The sequence below is a fragment of the Salmo salar genome, chromosome ssa11 (assembly GCF_905237065.1).
Source record: "Salmo salar chromosome ssa11, Ssal_v3.1, whole genome shotgun sequence".
In the NCBI taxonomy this organism is placed as follows: Eukaryota; Metazoa; Chordata; class Actinopteri; order Salmoniformes; family Salmonidae; genus Salmo; species Salmo salar.
Window position 1 is genome coordinate 62,608,455 of NC_059452.1, and position 14,513 is coordinate 62,622,967.

General features: G+C 43.0%; 1 pseudogene; it reads left to right on the forward strand.

Annotated features, from left to right (window-relative positions):
* The first annotated feature begins 6,071 nt into the window (after window positions 1-6,071).
* LOC106562998 (protein crumbs homolog 2-like) overlaps window positions 6,072-14,513 on the forward strand; it is a 41,221-nt pseudogene continuing 32,779 nt past the window's right edge.

Below are 14,513 nucleotides of genomic sequence, written 5' to 3' on the forward strand. Positions count from 1 at the left end.
AGGTCTGGGAGGAGATCCCTCAGGAGACCATCCGCCACCGCATCAGGAGCATGCCCAGGCGTTGTAGGGAGGTCATACAGGCACGTGGAGGCCACACACTACTGAGCCTCATTTTGACTTGTTTTAAGGACATTACATCAAAGTTGGATCAGCCTGTAGTATGGTTTTCCACTTTAATTTTGAGTGTGACTCCAAGTCCAGACCTCCATGGGTTGATAAATTGGATTTCCATTGATTATTTTAGTGTGATTTCATTGTCAGCACATTCAACTATGTAAAGAAAAAAGTATTTAATAAGACCCTTTCATTCAGATCTAGGATGTTTTATTTTAGTGTTCCCTTTATTTTTTTGAGCAGTGTATTTTGGTACTCTTCCCCAGATCTGTGCCGACACAATCCTGTCTCGGAGCTCTACAGACAATCCCTTCGACTTCATGGCTTGGTTTTTGCTCTGATATGCGATGTCAACTGTGGAACCTTATATAGACAGGTGTGTGCCTTTCCAAATCATGTCCAAGCAATTTGTAGATGTAAAGGGGTGTGTAACTGGTGGCAGTGAAGTCAGACACAGGAGAGCAGAACTAGGTAATAGCCGAGCAGTTTAATTTCAAAACCAACGGCATAAAGAAATCATCAACATGGGTACAAAACCCGACGCACACCAGTAAACGTGCACAAGCACTTACAATTCCACACAAAGACATGGGGGGGAACAGAGGGTTAAATACACAACACTTAATGAGGGAAATGAGAACCAGATGTGTAGGAAAACGAGACAAGACAAATGGAAAATGAGAAGTGGATCGACGATGGCTAGAAGACCGGTGACGCCGACCACCACCCGAACAAGGAGAGGAACCGACTTCAGTGGAAGTTGTGACAGTAGAAACAGCTCAAGGAGGATCAATGTAAACAGGATGCACCTGAGCTCAATTTTGAGTCTCATAGCAAATGGGTCTGAATACTTATTTACATATGATAGTTTATTTTTTTGTATATTTGCAAAAATTAAAAAACTTTTAACTTTGTCATTATGGGATATTTTGTGTAGATTGAGGGGAAAACATTTTTTTATCCATTTTAGAGTAAGGCTGTAACATAAAAAAATGTGAAAAAGGTCAAGGGTTCTGAATACTTTCCAAATGCACTATTTCGCTGCAGACATACAATGAATGTCTTTTCCTTCATATCTGCTGAACCAAACACGACTCCACAGAATAAGAGATCTCTAATAGACATGTTTTGATTGGCAATAATTACAATGGAGCCATGTACAGCATCATAAACTGCTAGGATTATTATATACATATTATGTTTTTAGAAATGTTTACAAATGAATAAAAAATATGAAAGCTGAAATGTCTTGAGTCAATAAGTATTCAGCCCCTTTGTAATGGCAAGCCTAAATAAGTTCAGGAGTAAACATTTACAAAACAAGTCATAATAAGTTCCATGGACTCACTGTGTGCAATAGTGTTTAACATGATTTTTGAATGACTACCTCATCTCTGATGAATGACGACCCTGAGGCCAATGCTGACTTTAAAACAATCTTTACAGAGTTTAACAGCTGTGATAGGAGAAAACTGAGGATGGATCAACATTGTAGTTACAATATTAACCTACATGACAGAGTGAAAATGAGGAAACAGGTACAGAATAAAACTTTTACAAAACATGCATTCTGTTTGCAATAAGGCACTAAAGTAAAACTGCAAAAAAAATGACAAACTTTATGTCCCGAATACAAAACTTAAGGTTTTGGGCAAATCCAATACAACACTGAGTACCACTCCATATTTTCAAGCATGGTGGTGGCTGTATCATGTTATCGTTGTGCTTGTCATCAGCAAGGACAACAGAGCTTTTAAAGATAAAAAGAAACAGAATAGAACTAAGCACAGGCAAAATCCTAAAGGAAAACCTTTTTCATTCTGCTTTCCAACAGATACTGGGAGACACAGTCACCTTTAAGCAGGACAATAACCTATAGTAAAATACAAGGCCAAATATAAACTGGAGTTGCTTACCAAGACAACATTGTATTCCTGAGTGGCCTTGTTACAGTTTTCACTTCATGTCACGGGTGTAGACCAAAACGCAGTGGGTACATGAATGCTCATATTTAACTTTCATTTTTATGACCACAAACTAGACAGTCTTGTCATGCACACAGCAAAACAAGAACCAATCTCCCACAAACCCCAAAACAAACATACTCCTAATTATAGGACCTTCAATCAGAGGCAACGATAGACAGCTGCCTCCAACTGAAGGCCCCAACACCAATTAGAAAAAGATAGAAATACAAACAACTAGACAGAACATAGAAATAAACTAACCTAGAACAATAACCAAAAACCCCGGAATACATAAATCTAACACCCCTCTACAACACAACCACCATATAAAACAAATACCCCCTGCCACGTCCTGACCAAACTATAAGAACAAATAACCCCTTTACTGGTCAGGACGTGACACTTCAATTGGCTTGAAAATGTATGGCAAGACTAGAAAATGGCTGTCTAGCAACGATCAACTTGACAGAAGTTGAAGAACTAAAAAAAAAAAATGCAAATATTGTACAATCCAGGTGTACAAAACTCTTAGAGACTTACCCAGAAAGGCTCACAGCTGTAATTGCTGCCAAGGATTATTCTAACATGTATTGACTCAGAGGTGTGAGATTTGCAAAAATGTCTAAAACATGATTCATGATTCAGGAAAGTAGGTGTTTGTCGCAAGCCACGACTTCACAGGAGAGCCGTTTGAATGTTTTTATTTTTTTAAATCAAATGCGTTTTTTTCATTTTCCTTAATAACAAATGTGTATGCCATCTGTAAATACGAATACAATTCTTAAATTACGAGCCTTGTTGGTTAAGCCACAGAAAAAGATAGCAACCCTCCAACTAGCCATGATTGGCTGAGATAATGAGTGGGCTGGACATGCCGAGAGAGGAGTTCGGTTTGGACTATCATATAGAAGGCTTCGGTCTATTTGAGTTGGTCAGTCTGTGTTGGTAATCCTGTCGAACATGTTTTTTTTAATATCTATTGTGTAGTGGAGCTGCATAAGTGTTGCTCTCCACTTTCTGGGCGATCACGTTTTGAAATAAGTGGAATTAGAGTATGAGATGAGATGGAGAAAACACCTGTCACCAGATTACATCTTCAAACTAAGGGCAACTGTGGCATGGCATTCATGACAGGGAGACACGTCCATCATGCATGATGATGCTTGCAGGTAAGATAGTCTAGCGTTAGCTAGCTACATTTTCAGATATTACGTGTTTCTAATTTTGTCAGAAAGGGGTTTCATTTCAAGCTAAAGTGTACTGTTAGCTAGCTGGCTAACGTTAGCTGGCTGGCTCCCTAGCTGATGTTATTATTTGTTTCCCAGAGCCGTTTGCTTTACTAGTTAGAGCCTAATGCTACCTAGCTAATATTGAATCTGGTTGGTTAGCTCCCAGCATTTTCATGCAGGGTAGTAATGACATGATTTTGCAATGTGTTCATTGTTGTTTAACTAGCTAACGTTAGCTGGCTGGCTCATTAGCTAACGTTCCATGACGTGTGTGCTCTTACACATTGTTTACCTAGCTAGCTAGCTACATGTCTTAAGCTAAAGTGTACAACACCCGTTGAATATTGCCAGTGTCAGTAAACGTCTGCAAAAAAGCACAATTCAATTGTTGCCATCAGAGCTGGTTAGGCTGTTTTCATGTTATCCATAAGTAAACAAATCATTAACCAGAGTGTCAAGTGTGCGCTCTGAACGCTCCGAGAGCGAAACGACATGGGTGGGGCTAAAGCTTAAGAGGGTGTGAACGATGGTGAATGGGTGTAGACAAAGAAGAGCTCATCACTAGATACCAAAACATTCAAAGGCCATTTTCTCAAAACTGAGTTTGCAAGTTTATCAACTTTCAAAGCAGAATTACTTTCCCATTGTTCCTCAAAAATGTAGTGTATGATATACCATTTTGTAGCTCTACTTTTATCCAATATAAAAAAACACAATTTCAAAGTTTGCTACATAAGACCGAATCCAGGTGGTGAATCACAAATATCTAATATTCTATATACTTACTCAATCCACGTCATCCCCATTGGGACTTCAGTCCACAATGAGTTTATATCTGGGCATTCTGAGAAAGTGGCCAAACTACTGACTGTTGTGTATTTTGTTCAGCCAGAGGATGCAGCAGATTTTCCTGAGACCTCCACTGCTGAAAGTTTCCATCCGTCTCATGTCATTCTTGACAACATGCCAACAATCCAAAGCATACAATAAACCAATTTGAAATCGCTGTTGTATAGGTGGATATTTGTTTTGAGGCTGCTCAGACCTCCAGATGGGATGAGTTGGGCAAATACACAATGTGAGTTTTTTGGCAAAGTTTTGAGATCTTCCAGCTGGGAGAACAGGGTCCACTGATGTGGTTTTGGTCATAATCCAGTTAATGGTAATAAGGAAGAGGATCTGAGAGATGAAGGAACCATGTCTCACTCCAGACTTCACAGTGAATGACTCAGACTTGCCCAATCTTGAATAGTATACATTGAATTGGATCTCAACATCTTCCATAGTGTCACCATGTATACTACCAACAGCCTTGAAGTCTATGAAGTGAGATTGGGTAAGTGGGGCAGAGGAGGTTCCTAAGCGGAGGACCATCCTATAAAAATAGTGAAACATTGAAGTTATCCTTTTTAGATAAAACTATACTGCATATATTTACGTCATCATATAACTGATTAAAACACGCTCCTCGGGAACTACCCCTCCCAGTCCACCAGGTACTGGAGCCGACCCCCACGATGTCGGTAGTCCAGGAGGGACCTAACAGCATAGGCGGTGGTCCCCTCTATGTCCAGAGGAGGCGGAGGGGTGTCGCGGGGAACGGCATCAGCCAGAGGACCAGGAACCACTGGCCTGGGGAGGGAAACATGAAAGAAGGGTGAGATCCTGTAGTTTTTAACAGATAGGTTACATCATTGACACTCTGGAGAACCTTGAAGGGCCACACAAACTGGGGGCAAAGTTTCCGGCAGGGCAAGCGGAGTGGGAGGTTCCTGGCGGAGAGTCAGACGCAATCACCAAGATAGAACACGGGAGCCTCACTGTGGTGACGGTCCACCTGATCCTTTTAACGAACAACGGTGCGCTGGAGACTCACGTGGGACGCGTTCCACACCTCCTCTGCATGCCGAAACTGCAGCAGCCTCTGGCTCAGAGTTCACAGAGCAAGGGCCAGCTGATATCCCAGGACGCACCGGAAGGTAGTCAGCCCGGTGGAGGACTGACGAAGGGAGTTCTGGGCGTATTCTGTCCAGCGAAGGAACTGGGCCCACTCCCCCTGTCAGTCTTGGCAGTGACTCCTTAGGAACTTCCCCAGCTCCTGGTTGGTCCTATCCACCTGCCTGTTGGACTGAGGCCGGTACCTGGATGTGAGGCTGACCGTGGCCCCCAGCTTCTGCATAAAGGCTTTCCAGACCCGCGACATGATTTGGGGCCAACGGTCAGAAACAATGTCCTCCGGAAGGCCATAGTGCTGGAAGACTGGAATAGTGCCTCAGCCACCTGGAGAGCGGTAGGTAGACCAGAGAGAGAGATAAAATCGCAAGATGTAGAGAATGTCAACAACAACCATAATAGTGGTAAAACCATCAGAAAGGGGGAGATCAGTTACAAAGTCTATTGACAGATGTGACCAAGGCCGCTGAGGAACGGGAAGGGGAATTATTTCCCTGCTGGAGCGTGCTGGGGAGATTTGGATTGGGTACATAGGGAGCATGACTTGACATAGTGGGTGACATCCTGCACCATAGTGGGCCACCAGTACTTATCGGAGAGGGATTGGATGGTGCGGTTGATACCTGGGATGTGTGTGCCAATCTCTCACCCCCTTGGGAACATAGATACGCTCTGGAGGGCAGGTAGCAGGAGCGGTTCCTTCTCCAGAGACTAGTGGATGTTCACATCGACGTTCCAAAACACAGGGCCAACGATATGGGAGGACAGATTGATGGGCTGGAGGACACTCACAGGACCCTCCACCAACATGGAACCACAGGGTGCGGGAAAGCAGGTACACTGGCATCCTGGTCTCCAGGCAGTGATTGTTATCCTTGACCAGGAGATGGTGGGGTTAGTTAATGGAACACTTTAATAATGGCACTTTAATAATGTTTACATATCTTGCATTTTTTATTTTTTATTTAACTAGGCAAGTCAGTTAAGAACAAATTCTTATTTCCAATGATGGCCTAGGAACAGTGGGTTAACTGCCTTGTTCAGGGGCAGAACGACATATTTTTACCTTGTCAGCTCAGGGATTCGATCTTGCAACCTTTCGGTTACTGGTCCAACGCTCTAACCACTAGGCTACCTGCTGCCCCATTGCTCATCTCATATGTATATACTGTATTTTATACTATCTATTGCATCTTAGCCTATGCCGCTCTGACGTTGCTCATCCATATATTTATATATTCTTATTCCATTCCTTTACTTAGATGTGTGTGTATTAGGTATTTGTTGTGGAATTGTTAGATATTGCTGCACTGTCGGAACTAGAAGCACAAGCATTTCGCTACACTCCTGTTAACGATGTGTATGTGACCAATAAAATTTGATTTGATTTGACTTGGTGGTGCACATGTGGCCTATAGTCTGTTTTAGAGAAATGTCATCATCGACTATTGTAAGAGCTTTCATTGTCTGCTTATGCCCCCTTTATTTATTCTACAGTTCTGACTTGGTGTCTGTAAGAACGGCCCATGTTCTGAATTCTGTTGTCGTACATTTAAAAAGTGCTGAACAAATAGTAATAATGACTACGTCTGTCCTAGCTCTTAATCAAAATTACTGATTACCTCTTATCCACTCTTCGTCCCCTTATGCCATAGTTCGTACATCTCAGTTGTCAGTAGAAACCACATTTGTTTAATGTTGTGTAGTGTAATGACTTTGCTGGCATGCATAAAAATAAATGTGTAAGCCCCATCAAGATTTACATGGAAAAATATCCACTGAACATATGATGTAGTTAGCTAAAATACAGAGCTTGCGAAAGTATTCTTCCCCCTTGGCATTTTTCCTATTTTGTTGCCTTACAACCTGGAATTAAAATAGATTTTTTGGGGGTTTGTATCATTTCATTTACACAACATGCCTACCACTTTGAAGATGAAAAATATTTTTTCTCGTGAAACAAACAAGATAACAAAACAGAAAACTTGAGCGTGCATAACTATTCACCCCCCCCCCAAAGTCAATACTTTGTAGAACCACCTTTTGCAGCAATTACAGCTGCAAGTATCTTGGGGTATGTCTCTATAAGCTTGGTACATCTAGCCCCTGGGATTTTTGCCCATTCTTCAAGGCAAAACTGCTCCAGCTCCTTCAAGTTGGATGGGTTCCGTTGATGTACAGCAATCTTTAAGTCATACCACAAATTCTCAATTGGATTGAGGTCTGGGCTTTGACAAGGCCATTCCAAGACATTTAAATGGTTTCCCTTAAACCACTCAAGTATTTCTTTAGCAGTATGCTTAGGGTCATTGCCTTTCTGGAAGCTGAACCTCCATCCCTGTCTCAAATCTCTGAAAGACTGAAACAGGTTTCCCTCAATAATTTACCTGTATTTTGCACCATCCATCATTCCTTCTATTCTGACCAGTTTCCCAGTCTCTGCTGATGAAAAACACCCCACAGCATGACGCTGCCACCACCATGCTTCACTGTGGGCATGGTGTTCTCGGGGTGATGAGAGGTGTTGGGTTTACACCAGACATAGCATTTTCCTTGATGGCCAAAAAGCTACATTTTAGTTTCATCTGACCAGATGGTGCCCCTTTCATTCAGAATAGCATATGTCACGGTATAGCTCTACTGCTCTCTGGGACTATTTCTGGTTCAATACAGGCCAAACTGAGGGGGCTGCACTTACATACAATATTAATATTGATTTACAGTCTATACTCCAAACAAATGTTATGTTCCTAACCATGTAGTGGGCCACATACTTACTGTCAAAAATAAGAGTTAGCCTTAAATAACAGGTACATGACAAGATGTTAATATGATGAGCATAGAGATATAGGTGCATGGGGCATGGATGCACAGGAATTTGTGTAACATTCACGTTCCAACTCAGGGTCTTCACTTCTGGTTCTATAGAGCCCTGATTGAACCGATCAACTAATCATCGAGATTTGAATTATCTTGTCACGTCCTGACCATAGAAAGATGTTATTTTCTATGGTAGAGTAGGTCAGGGCGTGACAGGTTCTTTTTCTATGTATTCTATTTCTATGTTGTCATGTTCTAGTTTTGTATTTCTATGTTGGGTTTTGTTTGGGATGATCTCCAATTAGAGGCAGCTGGTCCTCGTTGTCTCTAATTGGAGATCATACTTAAGTAGGGGTTTTTCTACCTGAGTATGTGGGAGATTGTTTCTGAGTTAGTGTATGTTTCTACTCTGCGTCACGTTTTTTTTTTTGGACTTTAGTTTATGTTTATGTATTGCATAGTTTCACAGTGTAAATAAAATGTGGAACGACATACATGCTGCACTTTGGTCCGCTTCTCCTTTCGACAACCGTGACATATCTGAACCACTGTTATAGTACTAGGCTGGAAGGAAAGCCTGCACACACTGAGCCTCTCCAGGACTAGGAGAGAAGAACACTGTTATATCTTATCACAATCTTCCATTATACAGCTGTAATTACTCCATATTTAGTGTGACTATCATAATTAGTGCTTTGAGCATAATGCAGGAAAAATGTACCACAGAATCTAAATTGTTTTGGTTCTAAACATTTGAAATAAAAATAAATGACATAAATGTATTATTTTTTTCTTTACCACGGTACTTTTCACCTCAACAGGAGCCTATGACTAAGTCTACGGGCTTAGTTAATACTACTCTGCCTGGTCTCGAATAGGTTTTGCCATGCAGGAGGTTAAAACCTGCCAGAAGCTGAACTGTAATCCTCTGGGTTCCTACAAACACACAGAAAGCCCCATGCAGGAAAAGCTCAAGGGAGACAAGGACCCATTAAAACCAAAATTCGATGCAACAACCTGCCTTCTGGCGAGCCAGCAAAGTGTTCCTCCATGAGTGGTCCTCCATCTTTCTTAACCCACTACTGCCCCAACCCCCACCACTGCTGCTACCACCCCATCCCAGCATCCATTACGCTGACAGGAGAGTTGGAGGAGGAGGAGGTTGTCAGGAGAGATCGCTGGCCCTCCCGAAGGCCCCTGCATAACTTTTGGTGCTGCCATGGCAACCCCAATCTGCTGGACACTTTTTGGGGGAAGTCATGTGTTTACCAGTCACTTTCCCAGACTCGGGGGTAGAGTGCACACACACATGCACACGCAAGAAAGAAATTCCTAAATGCTTTCCGGTATCCAAGGTTTGCCAGTGGCAGGTGTGTAAATATGTATTAAAGAGTGTGTGTGGCTGCTCTAGACAGTAGAATGAATGAAAAACACAATAGCCTGTAGAGACCCCAGGAAGGACCCTGTGGCTTCTCTTTGAGTCTCGTTAGAACCTTTTGGACGCTGATTGCTTATTGCTGAGCTATTTACTTTTGCAGATGTCTTTACGTTACAGATCTAGCCGGAAGCTCTGCCTGTTGTGACAGAGCATTCAGCTTGGTGATCAAGGGGTTTCTCTTTGCCTGAAAATAACACTGATTGATTAGATGCTCTCACAATAGGAGACTTTATCATGGACTTTATCATGAGGTTCCATTGTCAAATTAGGTTTGTATTTCATACAATATACTACGGATAACCAAGTCCCAAGCCTAGCCCCCATGTAATCGTGTCTAAATTCTGGATTCCCATACCGCTAGGTTGGGGGACAGAACCATGCTGATAACTTGCAATAATCGTAGGCCTTAACAAGGATTTGTAACAAAGACATCCTCTTTCCAAAGTGAATATATCACCACCCTGAATCTTTTCCAAACAGCCTGTAGTTGTCACGTCAGTTCATCCCAGACAAGTTCAGGTGCATCCTGTTTCTATTGATCATACTTGAGACCTTTCTACAACTTGATTGGAGGCCACCTGTGGTAAACTCAAGTGATTGGACATGATTTGGAAAGGCACACACCTGTCTATATAAGGTCCCACATTTGACAGTGCATGTCAGAGCAAAAACCACGCCATGAGGTCGAAGGAATTGTCCGTAGAGCTCCGAGACATGATTGTGTCGAGGCACAGATCTGGGAAAGGGTACAAAAAATGTCTAAAGCATTGAAGGTCCCCAAGAACACAGTGGCCTCCATCATCCTTAAATGGAAGAAGTTTGGAACGACCAAGACTCTTCTTAGAGCTGACCGCCCGGCCAAACTAAGCAATCGGGAGAGAAGGGCCTTGGTCAGGGTGGTGACCAAGAACCTAATGGTCATTCTGACAGAGCTCTAAAGTTCCTCTGTGGAGATGGGAGAACCTTTCAGAAGGACAACCATCTCTGCAGCTCTCCACCAATCAGGCCATTATGGTAGAGTGGCCAAGCCGGAGCCACTCCTCAGTAAAAGGCACATGACAGCATGCTTGGAGTTTGCCAAAAGGCACCTAAAGGACTCTCAGACCATGAGAAACAAAATTCTCTGGTCTGATAAAACCAAGATTGAACTCTTTGGCCTGAAAGTCAACTGTACCATCTGGAGAAAATCTGGCACCATCCCTACAGTGAAGGATGGTGGTGGCAGCATCATGCTGTGGTGATGTTTTTCAGCGACAAGGACTGGGAGTCTAGTCAGGATTGAGGCAAAGATGAGCTTTGCTGCACAGCTATTCCAGCCAGAGCCCGGACTTGAACCCAAATGAATATGTCTGGAGAGACCTGAAAATAGCTGTGCAGCAACGCTCCCTATCCAAATTGACAGAGCTTGAGAGGATCTTCAGAGAAGAATGGGAAAAACTCCCCAAATACAGGTGTGCCAAGTTTGTTGCGTTATCCCTAAGAATACTTGATGCTGTAATCACTGCCAATGGTGCTTCAACAAAGTACTGAGTAAAGGGTCTGAATACTTATGTAAATGATATATTTACGTTTTTTTATTATTATAAAATAGCAAAATTAAAACCTGTTTTTACTTTGTCATTATGGGTTATTGTGTGTAGATTGATGAGGAAAAAAACTATTTAATCAATTTTAGAATAAGGCTGTAATGTAACAAAATGTGGAAAAATCAAGCGGTCTGAATATTTTCCGAAGGCACTATACATCTAGACTGATGGACATTTTGGCAAAGCCATAATGGTGACTTAGTTTCAGTAGGGTGAGTCTATGCCGTTCACATTCCAAAGTGACTCTCTCCGTAGCACGTGTTCACCTGCTCCATGTAGATCTGAATGGCTACCTCTCTAATACCTTGTTTTCAATACAGTGGAGGAAGTTCCATTGAATTAAAACTGACGGGCACATTATTGTAGGAGACTATAACAGGAGTCAGGCGCAGGACAGCAGAGATGAGTAATAAAAGTAACTTTACTCAAAATTACCAAGTACATGCAGTAATACCAAGCCCATCGGTGATGGCTAGAAGGCCGGTGACGTCGACCGCCGAACGCCGCCCGAACAAGGAGAGGGACCGACTTCGGCGGAAGTCGTGACAGTACCCCCACCCCAACGCGCGGCTCAAGCTGTGCATCGACACCGACCTCGGAGACGACCCGGAGGACGAGGCGCAGGGCGATCCGGATGGAGACGGTGGAACTCTTGCAGCAACGAAGGGTCCAAAACGTCCTCCACCGGCACCCAGCATCTCTCCTCCGGACCATACCCTTCCCACTCCACAAGGTACTGAAGGGCCCTCGCCCGACGCCTCGAGTCTAGTATGGCTCAAACAGCATACACGCTGGAGCCCCCTCGATGTCCAGAGGGGGCGGAGGAACCTCCTGGAGTGGACCAGCCACCACCAGCCTGAGGAGAGACACATGGAACGAGGGGATAATACGGTAATCTGGGGGGAAGTTGTAACCTGTAGCAAACCTCGTTCAGTCTCCTCAGGACTTTGAATGGCCCCACAAACCGTGGGCCCAGCTTCCGGCAGGGCAGGCAGAGGGGCAGGTTTCGGGTCGAGAGCCAGACCCGGTCCCCCGGTGCGAACACCGGGGCCTCACTGCGGTGGCGATCGGCGCTCGCCTTCTGACGCCTCACGGCCCATTGCAGGTGTACATGAGCGGCGTCCCAGGTCTCCTCCTAAAACGTAAACCATTCGTCCACCGCAGGGGCCTCAATCTGGCTCTGATGCTAAGGTGCCAGATCCGGCTGATACCCCTGTATGCACTGGAAGGGAGAGAGGTTAGTGGAGGAGTGGCGGAGCGAGATTTGGGCCATCTCTGCCCAGGGGATGAACGCCGCTCACTCCCCCGGTCGGTCCTGGCAATAAGACCACAGAAACCTACCCACATCCTGGTTTACTCTCTCCACCTGCCCGTTACTCTCGGGGTGAAAGCCCGAGGTAAGGCTGACCGAGACCCCCAGACGTTCCATGAACGCCCTCCAGACCCTTGATGTGAACTGGGGACCTCGATCAGCCACTATATCCTCAGGCACCCCGTAGTGCCAGAAGACGTGTGTAAACAGGGCCTCCGCAGTCTGTAGGGCCGTAGGGAGACCGGGCAAAGGAAGGAGACGGCAGGACTTAGAGAACCGATCCACAACGACAAGGATTGTGGTATTACCCTGTGAGGGAGGAAATCCACTGATAGGTGCGACCACTACCGTTGTGGAATGGGTAAGGGCTGTAACTTCCCTCTGGGCAAGTGCCTAGGGGCCTTGCACTGGGCGCACACCGAGCAGGAGGAAACAAGGTGGACCACCAGTACTTCCCACTAAGACAACGCACCGTCTAACCGATGCCAGGATGACCAGAGGAGGGTGACGTGTGGGACCAATAGATCAAAAACTCATAAAGATCCAGTCTATCTAAAAAAAAACTGGAGGCCACTGACACTTCAATGTTGTGATGCAAAAATACTAGCGAAATACATAGCACTCAGAATTAAAAGGATTTTACCAGATATTGTTCGTCCTGATCAAACAGGTTTTTTACATGGACGATATATTGGAGATAATATACGACAACTATTAGAAATAACAGAACATCATGAAACATCTAAGATGCCAGGCCTGGTATTTATAGCAGATTTTGAAAATGCATTTGATAAAGTAAGACTGGATTTTATTTATAAATGCCTGTATTTTTTCAATTTCGGTGATTCTCTTATAAAATGGTTAAAAGCAATGTATAGCAACCCCAGGTGTAAAGTAGTAAATATTGGTTACTTCTCAGAGAGTTTTGAATTGTCAAGATGAGTTAAACATGGGTGTCCACTGTCACTATGTCTATTCGTTATGGCCATCGAAATGCTAGCTATTAAAATCAGATCCATTAACATTAGAGAATTAGAAATCCAAGGCTTAAAAACAAAGGACCATGTATGCCGATGACTCAAGTTTTTAATTTAAGAGAGGTAAATACCTGTCTTTTTATGGAAAAATTGCCCTGATTAACTCCTTAGTCATGTCTCAGTTTATTCACTTACTTATGGAGCTGCCTAGTCCTGATGATTCATTTAACAAATCATATGAGCAAAAAATATTTCGCATTATCTGGGAAGCTAAACCAGACAAAATAAAGTGTGCCTATCTATATAATGAATTTGAATTAGGTCGGTTGAGATTATCAAATATAAAAGCACACAACCTCTCTTTCAAAAAGCCTCACTTATTCAAAAGTTTTACTTGAACCCTAAATGGTTCTCAAGTAGATTACTAAGAAAAGCTCATCCATTGTTTAAAAATGGCCTTTTTGCCTTTTTTCAGATTGCCATGTCTCATTTTCTATTAATTGAAAATTGTACTTTTTTTCAAAGTATCTCTCTTTTTCAAACTAGCATTGCAGAGCTGGCTCCAATTTCAATTTCACACCCCTGAAAAGATATAACTAATATTACAACAAATATTATGGCTGAACTCAAATGTGCTGGTTGATAAAATACCTGTATTTATAGGAAAGATGTTTGAAAAGGGTATTTTATTCTTAAATTATATTGTAAATTGGAATGGTCGAGTTATGTCCTTCATGGAGTTATCAGAATTGTACGGGAAGGTCTGCTCAATCCAAAAGTACAACCAATTGATTACATCATTACCCCAAAAAAAGAGGAGGCAGGTGGCAGCGGGAGGAGGTAGAGAACTGGTCTGTCTGCCTAATATAAAACATCAAAACTGGCGGAGGAATAAAAATAGCATACATGGGAAAGTATACCAGTTTCATTTGAGAACCAGGATGTTGACAACTGTGCCATACAGATTGCAAAATATTTGGAAAGAGATTTTTGATGTACCAATTCCATGGTACAGGGTATATGAGTTCATATATAAAACAATGCAAGATTCAAGACTTCGTGCTTTTCAGCTAAAATTATTATATAGAATTTTTGCCACCAACAAAATTTTGAATAT